This window comes from Tiliqua scincoides, chromosome 3 (genome assembly GCF_035046505.1).
Source record: "Tiliqua scincoides isolate rTilSci1 chromosome 3, rTilSci1.hap2, whole genome shotgun sequence".
In the NCBI taxonomy this organism is placed as follows: Eukaryota; Metazoa; Chordata; class Lepidosauria; order Squamata; family Scincidae; genus Tiliqua; species Tiliqua scincoides.
In genome coordinates this window covers 139,614,108-139,630,364 of record NC_089823.1, presented here as the reverse complement: position 1 = coordinate 139,630,364, position 16,257 = coordinate 139,614,108, and positions in this window count along the sequence as shown.

Below are 16,257 nucleotides of genomic sequence, written 5' to 3'. Positions count from 1 at the left end.
GTTCTCCAGTATTCAGTGGCCATCCTAATATTTGTAGAAAACATTAAAATGCACATCACCAAAACCTTTGTAATATTTTAACAGAAAGCCCTGCTCTGTTGACAGTGGAAAGCAGCAATCATATGTTGGCATCCTTCAGTCTCAGAAGACTATGGTATCGCGCTCTGAATGGTGGTTCTGGAACAGAGTGTCCTCTCCAGTGCGCGAAGCCTGGGTAATGTAGATATGGAGGACAGACCCATGCAGCAAATCATCCCTCTCCACATCGCTGAAATGGTCCAATGGAAAGGCAGAAGCCAATACGGTTGGTTCCAGCGGCGTCGCAGGAGTTGCCAGAGCGTGACTGTATACAGCCGCGAACTGCCTCAGGGACTCCAGCTCTGGATTTTGCCTCCTGAAGACTTTTCCATAACTGGATGTAGCCACAAGGCAGTGGAGGTTTGGGATCAGAGTTTTCCTTCTCTCAGATGAGCTGCCTTCCCAGGCTCACGAGTTCCATCTACCCGGTGGCTGTTTAGTCGCCTCTTACGACAAGTACAGCCAAACTGAGGGCCTATTCTTGTCCCCAGCCCCCAGGGGAAATAATTGCTTCCAAAACATAGTGCACAATGCTTTGGACTCTAAAGAATAAGGGGTTAAGCTGGGGACAGATGGATAGTCACTGGGATCCAGATTTGTCCCCTGGGTGTCCAGGTGCCCATCCTGAACATTGAGGAATTGCATATGAAACATACCAGCTGCTGTATCATATTTAGCTGTGGTAAAGAATAAGAGAGCTAATGCCATACTTTGCCACAAGACACTGTACCCAAAAATCACTGAAGCATATAAATCTAAGAGGAAACTCCCTGCCCATAAAAGAAGCAGAAAACTAGATCATAAAGCCAGCTGGTAGAACCAATGAAAACATCAGGAAGATGAAGACAGTGGAAAGGACACAAAACATTACAAAAATACATTGAAAGCTTATGAGAATGGGACAGAATCTGCTGTCAGCTAAAAGCAACAAGAACGATGCCAGGCAAATCTGCTGGGGGAAGGAATTCCACAGTTTGGGTGCCACCACTAGAAAGTGTTTCTCTGTGGTAGCTGCATGCAATGGGACTCCTTATCAGGGATGGGCAACAACCTCCAGCAACATCATTGCAGGCCCTGGGGCAGAGATGCTGAGCAGTCCCAGAGAGGGCTTCTTTAATAGTGCAAAGGAGTGCAAAGGAGTGTCAGCCCAGTGGCCTGCTTCCATCATAGCACCAGCAACACCAGCTCAAAGGGCAAGGCATCCCAGGAGTCCAGGAGTCCTCTCAGTGTATGTGCAGTTTGCTGTGCTCTACAAGAACACAACAGGGAGGCTTGGGAGGACAAAGGGTGACAGAGGGCTGAAAATCCGGAGAGGTTCCAGTTGAAGTAAGAAAGCACACAGAAGAACAAGAGGAGGATATGGATGGCAGAGAACTTTCCTCCTTTCCACCCATGAGGTTGGGGGGTGGAAAGGTCACAACTTAGTAGGAACTTGGAGAAGGGCATGGGAGCATTATCTTAACTGATTATCCATGTGGGAGAAGGTGGTCCTTTAGATACCCAGTCCTAAGCCACAAATTGCTAAACGTTAAGAGCCCAGGAACAAACTGGTAGGCAGTGGAGCTCTTTTAAATTATGCTTTCTATAGTCAGCCCCAATTAACTGCCTGGCCCCCACATCATGTATCTTCTGAAGTTTCCAAATGCTCTGCAAAGGCAACCTCGTGCATAATGGTCCAGAGTAGACATTACTACAGTATTGATAACAGTGGCCAATAAATCTCGTTCCAAGAAAATATGTGACTGGCACACCAGCCAAAACTGGTGAAAGGCACTACATGCTGTGAACGCTACCTGGGCATCCAGCTACAGAACTGGATCTAAAACTATCTCCAAGTTGCTCACATGCTCATAGGGCAAGCAGATCAGATGCCACCACTCCCAGGTTGATTTCAAAAAAGAGAGCTAGAGCTTGGTGGTATCTGCATACTGATGGCACTCAACTCTTTTTGGGCAGCCATTCCCAGAAGTTTCATGTAGTCAAAAAGTAAGGGAACAAAACAGAATCATACAGAATGTACACCACAGAACAAATGCAATGGCATTGAACTAGACTAGGACCTTGATTAGCTCTAAGTAGACAGCTTGCTCTGACAAAGCCTGCAGCCCAATAATGGTCTCATATCATCTAATAGGGGCCATATATACTTCCCTTACTTGGCAACTTATCCCAGGCTCTGCCTCCCATGGGATGGAGGGTAAAGTTTCAGGGAGCAGGAACTATGGAGCCCTGCACTTCATCACTGCCTAACTGTCCAATTCTATCCAACTGGGCTGCCAGCGGGTGGAGTGCACATTCTGCCAGGGGAAGAATCAGGATCCAGACAGAAGCGCCTAGATCAGTTGAGCTCACCGAGATTGTCAGCAAGTGCAATGAGGCCACCAGCACAAGTTGCTGATGGCTGAATGTGCTCATCAGAGATGAGAACACTGTCCACCAGTAGGCTGCAGAACCAAGAACCACCACGGGGTAAGCAAAAGTTTTCCCCAGGGTGAGGGAACAAATTTCCTTACCCTGAGGGGTCCTCTGCAATCCCCACCCACCCAAGGATGCAGTGCACACACCTTCTCAGTGCAAGTGCATCAGCGGAGGGGGGGAGGGATTTGGATAGGATTAGGATGCAAGTTTCATCAGATACATTGATGTCTTCACCAGCTAGAGATTGGAAATTGGGAGGTTCTTAAAGTAAGGACAGTAGCAACTTGGCAACTCTGCTCCAGAAGATTCTGGCTTAGGAACCTCCCATCTCAGGGGGCTCTGCAGAATTACTCTAGACCAGGGGTCTCTAAACTTTTCAGCCAAAGGGCCACATCAAATATCTGGCACAGAGTCGAGGGCAGGGAAAAAAATATTAAATATAAAATTTAAATAAATATATTAGAGATGGACCTTAGATGAATCAATGAATGGGCTCAAATGTCCAAGATTTCTCTAAGCACCAACACAGCCCAAGAAATAAAGTATGCACTTAAATGGACCCCCATTCCCCTCACCCCACAAGCACAACTCTGGTTGTGTTTGGTAAACTGGGCCAGAGACTCTCAGGGGATCAGAGGCTGGCTGCGGGCTGGAGAGAGGCTCTCCGCGGGCCGCATCTGGCCCCTGGGCCGGGGTTTGGAGACCCCCTGCTCTAGACAAGTGCCAAGACCTGTGGATGGCATGTCTTTAGCTTTTGCCACTGAGCACCAGAACCTTTAGGTGCCTCTCCTTCTGAAACCATGCTCTGATGACTAGTTGAAGCCAAGATTAAGACAACAGCCAGTCCAGACAGTCCAGAAAGTTACTGTGATCAATGATATCAGAAGCCACTGAGAGGTCAGTTCAATCCAGAGATGCACTCTCCCATCACTTTCCTGGCACACAAAAGGACAACAGTCAAAGCCATTTCAATCTCAAAACCAGGCTGGAAGCCAGATTGAAATTAGCTTATTTTCTAGGCCATCATGCACAAATTCCTGGAGTTGAACAGCCATCACCCACTTAAGTACTTTGCCCCATAAAAGGAGATTTGCCACCAGCTGGTAGATGACAAAATTTGAAGTGTCCATGTGGGGTTTCTCCAGCAGGAATCTCGCATCTATAGTTAGTGCAATTAGTATAATTCTCTGAGTGTTTGATCAAGGAGAAAATTAGTCTTAGATCTGGCAATAAAGAAAACTACAGGTCACCTTTCCTTAACTGCTAAATATATCTTTAAGAGATTTTATGAATGTGTGATGAACAACAGTCCCTGTGTAACCAGAGGAAAAACATCTCCAACTCATGTAGTATATGTTCTACCTTTAAATAAAAATCACATATTTTTGTTGCCATTAAAATTCAGTGTTACAAAAGAGCATTACCCTGAACTTTACAGTCCTAGTATTTCCATAAAAAGACCAACTGATCTCTCAGATAAAGTATTGTTCTAGGAGAAACAACAGCTTTTATATTCTGATAACTTTAACAGAGTTCAGTCTCTTTTTCTCCCCTGGAAAATACGTCTGGAAAACAAAAGTGGAAACTCACGTCCATCAATTAACCTTTTAAAGGGAAACTTACACTAAATCAGTGTTTGGGGGCCATTGGAACCAGAAATCATACTGGAAGCACCTAACCCCTGATGCGCGTGTCATTCTACTTTCCTACATTAAACACATATTTCAGCACAATATGCTCTGGTCCCATACCAATCAAAATCTGGACCCTATGCTCATCATGTGCTTCTCTTTTCATAGACGGGCACCACATATATGCTTTTCATGATAGTTGAAATGCGATTCTGCTAAGTTGTAGTAGGGATTCTTCAGCAGGAGTCTCATATCCACGGTTAGCGTGACAGCAACAATTCTCAACAATATGTGGCAAAAGAGAGTGTTTCATCATGAGGAAAGCGAGTCTTAGATCTGGCAATATGCCACAGAAAACTACAGTTCAACTTTCCTTAATGGCTAAAAACTGCTTTAAGAGATTTCATTAATATGTGATGGACAAAGAACAGCGAAAAACATAACCAGAGAAAAACAGTAGTTCTTGTAAGTATGGTGTACTGTAATGAAAAATATGATTCTCTGAATCCACCTGTTTCCCCATGTCCCAGGGAGATACCTCTATTTGCAAGGGCCTAGAATTTCCATGGTACAAAATGAGTACAATCTCAGAGTTCTCATAAGTTCTGTTTCTAATATGTGGCAAAAGAGAGTACAGTTGAGAGGCTAATCATGTCTCCCCTGTCTTAACTACAAGTGACATAAGAGGGACCTTGATTCAGGTCCCTCCATTCCCTTTCTTTGCAGTAATAAACTTGCCTTCAAATGGTTTCACTCTTTTCAAGGATGGAATGTTGCCAGTTTATGACCTCTTTCTTTGCCTCTATAGTTCAGCGAGGGTTGACATGCAGGCTGTGGTTCACCTCTCTTTCTGACAGTCTGAGGTGGGATCTTCACAGGACCAGCCCAAGACCTCCTGACATCTGAAGAGGAATGCCAAATGCAGCCCTCCCCTCCCCAATGGTGGGCCACTCTATTCCTTCCACTCATCAATGTTCTAACTTAGCATTCTCCTCCCCTCCACATTTTCTCTTCCTCTTTGTTCCCCTCTTCCAATCCAGAATGGAAGAGAAGATGCAGTGGAGGCAAAAAGGCAGAGAGAGATAGGCACCCCCACCAATCCAGTAACTGATGCAATTGCTTTAGTTGGCTTTACTGATGAGACAGCTCTGGGTCTTCACTTCTTGAGGCACCTGCCCATCTCCCCATTTGTACCCCAGTGATACAATTCTGCCTCCCCCTTCCTCACCAGGGGCTGCCACCAGCTGCAGAGCCCTTCTTCTCCAAGATGCTATTGCTGGGCTGGTTTGACCAAATATGCAAGGTGGTCCATCCCATGGCCCCCAACAATCCCAAATTATGCAATCACTGGCTGCTACCATAACGTTCATCCGCCTGCAATAATATCAACAGGTACAGGTCCACTTGGTTGAATCTGGGCCAAGGGCAACTTTTGACAGATTCCATTAAGGGAAGGTGTCTCAAACTCTGTCACAACGGTCACCCCTATGTCAAAACTATCCAAGGGTTCCCAAGTGTAATTTAGACAAAAACAGGTTGCTTGCTTCACAATGTTTGCTCTGCTGAAGAAAATGCAAGGGAAAGCTGAGGGCCATCAAGGTTCCTATCACGCTCTGCAATTAGACCTGAGTCACATACAGTAGGGAAGAATTATTTGGCAAACAGTACTTAAATTCTTTGGAAAAAAAAATGAGACTTTGTTGAGCTATTTCATGCTTTTTTCCTCTCCCAATAAGTTTTCTGCTGTTTCTTTCAGCAGTTAGTTCTTCAGTTTAAGTGATGCATATCAAGACATTCACACACAGAAGCATCTATGATGATGAAACTTATAGTGTAGGCTCTCACTAGGAAGCACCTTGAATACTTCCTTGAGTTACTACACTCTGTGGGCACATACCGAACATTCACTGTATCTTTGTGGGGGGGGGGGAGGAGTTTATATTTGAGCACATGCTAGAGAAAAGAAGAAGACAACTGAGCTTCTAAAAATCTTACCCATAGCTTTTAAGTACTTATTTCTGAATTAAAGTTTCAATGAACTCAAATGCAACCTTTGGCAATCTTCCATATTAGGGGGAAAAAACTGCCTGCTTTTTATTGCATCAAGGCTTTTTGCCCTCAGAGCTCAAATGGAAGCTTTCCTGCCTCTTTTTTTGCAATTATTTTGATGGTTTGCTATGCAATATGGAGAATTTAAATTAGCTGCAAGGATTTTGTGAAGAAATTGCCAAGTTTATAGACATAATTTACTGGTAACCTGAAGACCTTGAAGGGGGAGGGGGGAGAGTCAAACCAGCCTAGAACACAGCCAACACGCACATGCAAGTTGGACACATACCAACAGACACTTGACTGTATCGGCACTTATAACAATTAAGGAAGTCTACCTCCTTTCAGGAAGGCATTGAAATGAAGTGGCTATCACATTGATCACTGTTCCAAGTCACTGATCTAAACTACAGCAATTCTACAGCAAGAGAAGGGCAATACGCATACAAAGGGCTGCTGGTTTGCCTCCAAAACAAATCAGGAGTGCCACTTTGCAACCCAAATATACAACACGTACCTCTAAATCCCTCAATTCAGTGAGAAAACAGGCTTCTCATTCCCTCCTTGGTCCTGTCCCCATCAATTGTGAGCCTGTCATGATCTTGGTCCCACACACTGAGCAACAGATTCCAATCCTTGGGACAAGCCTGATGAGAATGACCAGAACTCAACCCACTCCCAGGCCACAACGCTAGGCTTGGTAGACAAGGAGACCCCAGAGACAGCCATTTCTAAACATGAGCCTGCACCCCTACCCCACCCCACCCCAGATATTGGTCTCTTGCACATGGAGAACTTCATGCTCTCCAGTGCTTGCACAACTATACCAGCAACAAGTCAGGTGGTGGTGTGAGGGTGATCAGAGGGAATGCAGGACTCTGGGCCAGTGAACTTCCCTTTTAAAAGCTCTCCAATCTCCAGACCAAGGGACAAGTCCTGAGAGGGGTCTAGAAACACAGAAGGCTTTAGTCATGCTTCAGACCCTGAAAAGAAAGTGGCTCATTATGGAGCTACCTGGGGTCCAGCAATGTTAGTCTGCTTTGCTGTGCCTTGATTGATGTCTCATTGGTTCCTGCCGGACAGGTGTCTCTGGAGGCACCCACTGACATGGAGAACCTCATGAATGCTGGGACCCTGAGAGGGACTGTAAGACAAACAGTGGTCTATGGGATCCCCTCTCTCCCAGACACCCAACGGAAATTCCAAAAGCCACAGGTGGAAGACAGAGGTCCTCAGCTACTAGGACAATGCCCAGTATAGTCAGGCAAACCCTGCTGCCATGCAAGAAGGTGGAGGTGACACAAGGGAAGGGGGTGCCACTCCTGCTACTAGTGTACTTCATATTCATTCATCCCGATTCACAGATTTTCACAGGCATCCACCCCACTGCTCACAAGACCCTCTACTTTCTCCAGAAGGTGGAGCAAGTCGAGAAGGAGAGCCCAAGTTCACAACATTTTGAGCAATACAGGCTTAAGGAATCATCTTTAAGAACACCTTTATGGCACATTAGGTTAGCTCTTAACCACAACCCTAAAATGTAATTGCTGACACATTGAAAAAAGTGTGCTTCAAATCCTGTAGGAAGGCTGTACGGTTTCTAATTCTGGTGTCACCAGGGATGAGGAAACTATATGCAGAGACAGAGAAGAAACTTGCTTAACTTCCTTTTCTCCACAGAGGCTTCATTATCAGAGAAGATCCAAAGCAAAGTTACTCAAAGACTCACACCTCAAAACCCATTTTCCCCTTTAGATGGAATCAGATGTCCGAGAACAAAAGTTGTCACTTTAAAGCTCAAGGCAAGTTGGCAACTGTATCCATCTGAAGTGCAGGTTATCTGTAACCATGAACCACATAGTACGACTAGTGCTACTACCTTCTCTGCAGCCTTAAGAACATGGTTGAGCGCACATGGTTACATGTGCCATACAGTAAGTTTCTAAGCAACAGGCAGCCCAGTCCTATCGGGCTGCCCTACTGGCAGAATACTAGTTCAGTGCTGGCTGCCGTCAAATACGCTCTGGCAGTGCACACTGCTGAAGTGCATTTGGGAAGTCCAGAGCCTTTATATGTGCATCATCCCAGCACTGGCCAGCAGAGAAGGCAAGAAGTGGTGGAGGAAGGGTAAAAAGGAAACGGGGAAGGGGCAAAACCAGGCAGGGAGGGGGAGGAATAAGGGGTGAGGAGGCTGTGGGAAGGGATGGATCTGGCAGCAATGATGCACATTGAATCCTATCCAATTTTTCTGCAGACTTCCCAGCTACTTTGTCTCTTTGGACAGGCACCAGTTAAAGAGCCGGCGCAGGTCCAAGGCGATCCACTGCGGGGCTGGAGTCTTGTGGAATTAAAATCCCTGAATACAGGGGTACAGTGCATGCATTTTTCGCATGGCTGAACCGGTAGGGGGTAGAGAAGGATAGGACTGGGCTATAAAGTAGGTTTCCTTATCTGCTATCATATTTTCAACTGGTTTATTTCTCAAATGAGGGACTCAGGAACTCAAGCATACCTGTAAGACAGATCCTGGGGCTTAGAACCTTTTAACTTACACAGAAACGTAAGCAAGAGCTGGTTTCAGTTACTCAGCCATGAGGGAAAGACACTTTGCACATACTCAGAAGCACCCTATTCTTATGTCAGGGTCAAATCCTGCCATAAATACAGGTTGTGGAACTGTGCCTTGATGAGCCATGCACCATGTTTAGAATTGCTAAATGAGGCTCACAGCCCAATCTTATCAAAAATGGTGACCACTGCATTAGGTCTCCTCTAGGTAAAAATTGTTCCCTTATCTGATTGTCAGCCTCTGCAGCACGAAGGGATCTACCTGGACCTGCAACAGCTAAATAGCTGTCAGATGTCCACATTGACCAGCACCACAAGTTTGGGTCTGGGAGAGGAACTAGGATTAGTGCTGCCAATCCTGCACCACTCACAGGACCCAACCTCCCCACTCTCCTTCCATCCCTGTCCAATTCCATCCTTTCCCTGCCCCATTCTGCCCTCCTGCAACCCTCCTGTCAACTTACCTCTGCCAGTTATTGGTGGGAGAAGCTCCAATGCAGGCAGGAAGGACCTAACCGCTTTAGAGGAGGACCAATGATGGCCGGGTTGGGCTGTTAACATTGTCACTGGCGTGTCACTAACAGGTCAAAGGATTATTATGACTGAAAAGATTCCAGATTTTTGTTCAACATTCTAATTGCATTTGCTAGGATTTCATTGGCTCTAAGAATCTTAAAGCTTTAGACCAGTGCAAATTTTAATTAGTGGAGCTGAGAATTATTGGCATACTTGTTTATGCAAGTGTGTTGCTACTAGAGTATGATTGGCATAAGGCATCAAAAAGAAAAATTTAAAACGACTTCAACTATCAGAGAGTACTTGTGTTTATTCAATTAAACTCTCATCCTTCAGAATCTCAAAAAGGTGCATCTCAAAAAAGTTCCTCCACTAGGTAGCAATGTTCAAATCTAATATACAATCAAATAATTGGTTAATGGGCAGATGATTAATCAACTAACAATTTTTTAATTTGGCTGATAACTGAGCTGAGCTGAAATACTCTCCCCCCCCTTTTAATGCCCTATGAAGATGCTTGAAGTTATACCAGAGTGAAGGTAATGCTTCCCGACTCTCTCACTGTGGAGTCTTCTGGGTTAATAACAGAGGAAACATGGTATCCAGCAGGAGGGAGCTGATCACCAACATGACCATGAACAATAAAGGAAACAAGGAGACAAGCTGTGATCTCCTGAAAGCTCCCCTTTCAAGCCAAAAAAATTGATTTGAGAACTTTCCACTCAGCCCTATAACTTGATGAGATCTTCAAAGCACAGGCCAACACATCAAGAAGACTAATCAAGATTATAGACTTGGTTACTGACTGAAAATTGCAGTATATTGCTCCTCTAACATGTTTGGGAAGTATTCCCAAATATGTTTTGAGGGAATTTTTTAATCAGCATGAGGGTCAGATGTTTGGCACCACTCTTCTCATTTCCAAGACAGTTCTTCAGAAACTCGCCAATGGGCTAAGTCCTATTATTCAACAACTACCCATTCTATGGGTTCAAAGACATCATCAAACAATAGTCAGAAATCAACTTGGTCACTCCAGAGAGCAATGAGTGATGGATGCCATGGAGAAACATCAGAGGTTGTTGTGAGATGATAACCTGGTAACTCCAACATCAGTTTACAGTCTGTACTGGCAGAATCTCTGTGGCAAGATCTTCTTGGGAAAAACAGTAAATTAGTATAACCGATAACTAACCTTCTTGTGATCTCTATGCCCCTAGATTTCTGACACTTCACATGGAAGTGACCCTTTTCAGCTGGGTCTTCTCTCACGTAAAGACTTTGAGAAAGCATTTCACCCAAAACTACATATTGATTGTACAGTCACAGTTACTGGAATAGTCATATTGCTTTCTGCCAATAGATGGGCAAAATGGTCCTTACCCAGTCCCTCTCAGAATAAAGCGTTACACACAATGACATACAGACCAAAACCAGAACATTGCAGGCCTTCCACATTCAGTGGTATTCAACATTAAGGTGACTTGGAATGAGTCTCTTTTGGTAAGCAAGACCAATGTTCTCTGAACAAACTTTCAGCTTATGAATGTGCAAGTTAGAGGATGCCTTCAGCCCTGACTTCTGGTTTGCAGCTGATCCTGTTGACCATAGAAGAACTCAGGAGCATTCTGAGCTGCTTTGCGGTAAAACTGACAGCATTTCAGGTGAATCTGACAGCAGGGACAGGGTCCCAACTGAAACTAACATCATTCCCAGTGGATCAGCAAAATCAAGGGCATTACTGTACTTATGAACAAAATTACTTACGAACTGACCTTGGAAATTAGTGAGTTCACAAAGAAGAAACTGCTGTACTGAAACTATTTCTGCAAGGTGAATCAGAATAAGCTAAACTCAAAAGCTCTAAAAACTGTATACTCTATATTAACAAAAAAATCCATGCCCATCTTATGATCGACAACTGAATTGTATCTAAGGTTGTAATTCTATGCTTATTTATCTGGGAGCAAATACTCCACTAAACTCAATGGAACTTATTTTGGAGTAAAACATGCAAAGCATGAGGTTTCAAAAGTCTCTATATATGAAGAAGGGAGTATTTTCAAACCTTTTTCCAAGGGAAACAAAAAAAGAGAGCGAGAGAGAGAAAGATAATGATTTAATCTACGCATGTTGGCACTGCTGGTTAATTAATATTGGGAAGCGGTGGCTGATATATATCTGAAAAGGATTGAATACACACTGCCAATGAACCCATTAATTTAATTCTTGGGATAGGTGAAGGACACCGCCTCCAAAGAACACAGGCATGTTTTGGTTCAAAATATTCTTGCAAAGATAACAGCTGATACTGCTTAGAACTAGTGAGTGGAGGTGAAACCAATGACATGAAGCTGGAAAAATTAGGAAGGAATTAAATAATGAAAAGTTGGAGATAGTACACAATTTATATGTTTAGATGAATAGGAGCCCCTCCAGTAAGCATTAATGTTAGGTAGGAAAGAGGATGCTAATGGAGAGGACATTTTTCCCTTCTGGCTCCCAGAGGCCCCGTCTGCTGCCGTACATATTGCAGCACTATTTAAGGCCCTCTGTGATGAAGACAGATAGAAAGATGGCTGACGGCTTTGTTTTCATTGGCTCTAATGAAGGTATCACCCTACTTTGGTACTTTGATTTTTTTTTTTTCTAATGGACCACTACAGTTACCCATTTTTAAAAACTATCAGGGACTCAATTTCTGCATTAAAAACGGGTGTTTTTTCGGCAAACATATAAGGAGAAAAGCAGAGTCACAAAGATGAAATTCTGTGTTCTATTATGTCATATTTAGGCATATACTAGACTGCTGGCATCCAGACATTTAGGCCGACTATAAGAGCTCTTCAAAAGGCCATGTCTGATAAAATCACTTTAAGAGAATATTACACATGACATCACCCATCAGTGACTACACTGACTCAGGGCAATTACTGCTAATCAACTTAGACTATATCTGTGTAGTTATTTTTAGATGTTTCATTGACGTTTATCAGGAAAGCATACTATAGCACTCCTTTAACCAAGTTGCTGCAATGATCAATTATTTCAGAGGTAGGGCAGCTTGTTCCTTGTGATGCTATGCTCTTTCATTCATGTGTGAATTCTCAATACTATTTCCATCTTCTTCTTGTTTACTCACAAGACACGATGCATTCATTACCAAAAAAACTCCATGGCTGATTTCCATGCATTTTTTTTTCGTGCAAACAGATTTGCATGGCATTAGCTGCACAAGCGTAAATGCTGTGCGGCATGAGAACAAGAGCACTGCCTTCCTTCCTGTCCACTAGGTGTACCTGCCTCACTTGCAGGATTACAGGATGTTCAGGATGTACACAGGATGCCATAAGAACATAAGAACAGCCCCACTGGATCAGGCCATAGGCCCATCTAGTCCAGCTTCCTGTATCTCACAGCGGCCCAGCAAATGCCCCAGGGAGCACACCAGATAACAGGAGACCTCATCCTGGTGCCCTCCCTTGCATCTGGCATTCTGACAAAACCCATTTCTAAAATCAGGAGGTTGCATACACATCATGGCTTGTACCCCATAATGGATTTTTCCTCCAGAAACTTGTCGAATCCCCTTTTAAAGGCGTCCAGGCTAGATGCCATCACCACATCCTGTGGCAAGGAGTTCCACAGACCAACCACACGCTGAGTAAAGAAATATTTTCTTTTGTCTGTTCTAACTCTCCCAACACTCAATTTGAGTGGATGTCCCCTGGTTCGGGTGTTATGTGAGAGTGTAAAGAGCATCTCTCTATCCACTCTGTCCATCCCCTGCATAATTTTGTATGTCTCAATCATGTCCCCCCTCAGGCGTCTCTTTTCTAGGCTGAAGAGGCCCAAACGCCATAGCCTTTCCTCATAAGGAAGGTACCCCAGCCCTGTAATCATCTTAGTCGCTCTCTTTTGCACCTTTTCCATTTCCACTATGTCTTTTTTGAGATGCGGTGACCAGAACTGGACACAATACTCCAGGTGTGGCCTTACCATCGATTTGTACAACGGCATTATAATATTAGCCGCTTTGTACTCAATACCCTTCCTAATGATCCCAAGCATAGAATTGGCCTTCTTCACTGCCGCAGCACATTGGGTCGACACTTTCATCGACCTGTCCACCACCACCCCAAGATCTCTCTCCCGATCTGTCACAGACAGCTCAGAACCCATCAGCCTATATGTGAAGTTTTGATTTTTTGCCCCAATGTGCATGACTTTACACTTACTGACATTGAAGCGCATCTGCCATTTTGCTGCCCATTCTGCCAGTCTGGAGAGATCCTTCTGGAGCTCCTCACAATCACTTCTGGTCTTCACCACTCGGAAAAGTTTGGTGTCGTCTGCAAACTTTGCAACCTCACTGCTCACCCCTGTCTCCAGGTCATTTATGAAGAGGCTGAAAAGCACCAGTCCCAGGACAGATCCTTGGGGCACACCGCTTTTCACCTCTCTCCATTGTGAAAATTGCCCATTGACACCCACTCTCTGCTTCCTGGCCTCCAACCAGTTCTCAATCCAAGAGAGGACCTGTCCTCTAATTCCCTGACTGTGGAGTTTTTTCAGCAGCCTTTGGTGAGGGACCGTGTCAAACGCCTTCTGAAAGTCCAGATATATAATGTCCACGGGTTCTCCCGCATCCACATGCCTGTTGACCTTTTCAAAGAATTCTATAAGATTCGTGAGGCAAGACTTACCGTTACAGAAGCCATGCTGATTCTTCCTCAGCAAGGCCTGTTCGTCTATGTGTTTTGAGATCCTATCTTTGATGAGGCATTCCACCATCTTACCCGGTATAGATGTTAGGCTGACCGGCCTATAGTTTCCCGGGTCCCCCCTCTTTCCCTTTTTAAAGATAGGCGTGACATTTGCTATCCTCCAATCTTCTGGCACCATGGCCGTTTTGAGGGACAAGTTGCATATCTTAGTCAAGAGATCTGCAACTTCATTCTTCAATTCCTTAATAACTCTTGGGTGGATGCCATCAGGGTCCGGTGACTTATTGATCTTTAATTTATCAATGAGGTCTGAAACATCTTCTCTTTTAACCTCTATCTGACTTAACTCCTCGGTTAGGAGAGGCCGTTCGGGCAGCGGTATCTGCCTGAGGTCTTCTGCCGTGAAGACAGATGCAAAGAACTCATTTAATTTCATTGCCATCTCTAAGTCTCCTTTTATCTCCCCTTTCCCTCCCTCACCATCCAGAGGGCCAAACGCTTCTCTGGCGGGTTTCCTGCTTCTAACATATTTGAAGAAGCTTTTATTATTCCCCTTAATGTTGCTGGCCATGCGTTCCTCATAGTCTCGCTTGGCCTCCCATATCACCTTCTTACATTTCTTTTACCACAATTTATGTTCCTTTTTATTCTCCTCATTAGGGCAAGACTTCCATTTACAGAAGGAAGCTTCCTTGCCCTTCACAGCCTCTCTAACTTGGCTGGTTAGCCATGCGGGCACCCTCCTGGATTTAGTGGAACCCTTCTTTCTTTGCGGTATACACCTCTGCTGGGCCTCTATTACTGTTGTTTTAAGCAGCCTCCATGCACTCTGGAGAGATTGGACTCTTTTTACCCTCCCTTTTAACCTCCTTCTAACCAGCCTCCACATTTGAGGGAAGTCCGCCCATCGGAAGTCAAGGGTTTTTGTTAGAGATTTGCCTGGTATTCTTCCCCCAATGTGCACGTCAAAACGGATCAGATACATCCCCTATGTATCTAGGTGGAGGTAAATTAAAGCACGCACAAGACCGATCTCTCTAAAAGCCAATATAAAAATGGCTTTGGGTGCCTGCTTTCTCATAACAAGTTACACAAAACACACTACAGGTATCTTTTCTGGATGTGATATATTAACATTTTACCACAAGGGGGAGATCTACAAGACAACTACTGCATGAAAGCTGAAAATTGGGGTGGTAGAGTCTCCTATGCAACTCCCCCACCTCAAAAATAAATGCGAGTCAGCTCTTGTTCAACCAAAAGTACATTGTTCACAGTGCTTGCATGAAAGCACATAATATCAGCCTCTTCTGATTCCACAGCAGCTTATCCCTAACTCTGTGCTCGCTGTTACCATCACTCTGTAAGAGACGAAACGCTTCTTGCTTATGGTTGGCCTTTAGCAGACACAAACAACTTTCAAGTTGACTTACCAGGTAGATACCCAAAGGAGATTATCAGCACTTCCTCTGAAGGTAAAAGAATGCAAGAAATCAACTTTTACAATCTGTTTTTAAAACACAAATAAACACATGGGGGAGGGGCAACAATCACGTGGAGAAATTTAGAATAATGGCCAGTGGCCCAACTGTATAATTCAACAATTAAAGGAAAATGTAGATGAGTGTGAAGGTGCACTAAAAGCACTTAGAAACCAAAAGGGGAGGAAATCAATGGGCTCTAACAGAGTTATCTCATTCACACTTATTCCAGACAGGGGAAATCCACAGCTAACACTGATACCACTTGGAACCCTAAAGAAAGCAGTTAGGAGCAGAAGCAAGAAATAGAGGGGAAGAGAGATGAGCTCCTTAAAAGGAGAAAGGGGCAGAGCAAAGGGGGAGAGAAAGGATGCAGGGAGATTGGATGGGCTTCCCTGAGGAACCCAGGGGAAGAAAGGGTTTGGGGGTTCAGAAAAGAATGAGGAGAAGATTAGCAGGGATGAGGAGAAATATGTTTGTCTAGGCAATTCAGACACCAAAAAGCTGTGACTGAGAGTGGCTCTCTGCAGCCTGAACCAAGGGCTACGGGCAAGGGGTGAGCATAGAAATAGGCTGCAAACACGCTTCAGCTACTTGACAGCTAGTCTCTCCCATCGAGCAAACATTCCTAACTGATGCTTCAAGCCTCTGAACAAGATCCCAGCAGTGACAAACTCCCCACAAATTTTGGATCTTTTGTGGGGTTATATATCGATCAACAGAGCCAGTCTGAGTTTGGTTCTGTCAAGTGCCATAGGTGTCGGAGACATAACATGGCTCATAGGAATA